The following is a 1881-nucleotide window of genomic DNA, read 5'->3' as shown; positions in this document are numbered from 1 at the left end:
ATATATATATATATATATATATATATATATATATATATATATATATATATATATATAAAAGCAAGAGAGCATACAAGTTATACATTTGTCTTGTATTATGTTTGCAAATCTTAAAAATAAGTACGTTAACATTCCCCTTGTTTTCAGCAACCATTTTGATTCGATTTTGGGATGTATAAAGCAGAGCTCACTATTAAGCGGTATAATTAGAGTGATATTGGAGAACATTTTATTTTCTTAGGATTATTCTCAGTTTGACAAAGGACAGGACTCTGACCTCGATTTTTCTACAAGTATCTTGTTATGAGGAATGGAGACCAATTAACTCTGGGTAAAACGGACTTGATGTTTTCGCGGAGGCCAGAATTAAGAGCATAAAAGCGGTGCTGCTGCAACAAAGTTACACTTTAGCTGGCAGCTCTTACAGGTAGTCTAGGCTAGGGAACTGAATCTACCTCCAGAAAGGCTCGAGGGCGGAGTTTATGCTTGCTCGCGTCTGAGCAAACTCTACGTAAGAAGCGGAAGGGTGGTGTCTACGACCGTAAAAGGGAATTTTTGAAAGAATTACTTAAGGCAGGTGGGAATTCGTTGCCTTGAGTTTCATTGGATTAACTATTGATAAAGAGTTTCTTTGAAAAGATATTCTGTTAGGTTTTTTTCCGAGAAAAAAAGGTATAATCTTGTAGCTATTTAGGAGGTTCCGGGGCGATATTCTAGCATGGTTGCAGAAAGGAAAAAAATGCAAAGAGCTGCAGGGTTGTTTTTTTCCTTGAAATTTGGTTCCCGAAGCAATAGAGTCCTCCATGTGCAGATCAAGAGAGTGGAAATTGAAGCCGACACCGAATAAGTAATAAGAATGATCATGTGGGAGATTCCACTTTGCCACGTGCCGTATGTTCAGAGTCGTGCAAAAGGAATTAAATAAGTGGTTTTATTTCCCCTCATAATGGTCTGTAGGGATTCTCAGTCATTCAGATCATGTTGTCCCAAAGGTGCTTTTTCAGGAGGCAACTGGACTTTCTTTGAAGACATTTCGCTTCTCATCCAAGAAGCTTCTTCAGCTCTGACAGGATAGTGTGGAATGGAAGTATTTATATTCCTTGCAGAAAAGCTTTCTTGGATAAGAAGCGAAACGTCTTCAAAGAAAAAAGAAAATCCAGTTGCCTCCTGAAAAAGCACCTTTGGGATTCCCTTCATAATCTTTTTAAAATGGCGTGCATTTAAAAAAAAAATGAATCTCACGCTGCTTTGCCCATCAAGTGAATCATTCAGCGATGAAATGCTTTACCCATTTAATTTCTACCTGGCATCTAATTTTTAAAAATACAATTGAAAACTCCGGGTGGTAGTTCTGCGAAAATAACCATCATAAAAATCAAAACGAGCGTTGCCTGGGAGGTTGTTATGTTGCTTTTAGAGGAGTTTTGTCGATGCGCCAACACAGAAGAGTTAAAAAAACAACAACAACAACAAACAAAAAAAACCATTCCAGTCTTTCTGCAGAGAAGTTCCTCTGAATAAAGTTAAGCAGGGTCAGATCTGCTTAATACTTGGGACAGATGGCCACGAGGAAAACCCGCAGCTGTCAAGAGAGATATCACGGAAGCAAGCAGCAGAAACTTGGGTTGTTGTTGGGTTGGTTTTTTTTTTTTTTTGGCAAAATAAATACCACACGCAATGTAACAGAAGCTTTCCCTTTCCAATTGTTCCCGTAAGAACTTTTTCTCCCACGCCTGGTAGAACTTAAATGTTCGGAACCGGAAGTGAGGACAATGCTCATTAGAATTTCTATGCCATCAATGTTCCATTAGTTGCCACTGAAGGAATTAACAACGTGGGGCGCTCTGGAACTCGGTACCTCAGTGGTTGGATAGGCCCCCA

Source organism: Pantherophis guttatus, chromosome 4 (genome assembly GCF_059756535.1).
Source record: "Pantherophis guttatus breed Tessera chromosome 4, ASM5975653v1, whole genome shotgun sequence".
Taxonomy (NCBI): Eukaryota; Metazoa; Chordata; class Lepidosauria; order Squamata; family Colubridae; genus Pantherophis; species Pantherophis guttatus.
The sequence above is the reverse complement of the archived record's forward strand: the minus strand, read 5'-3'. Positions refer to the sequence as shown.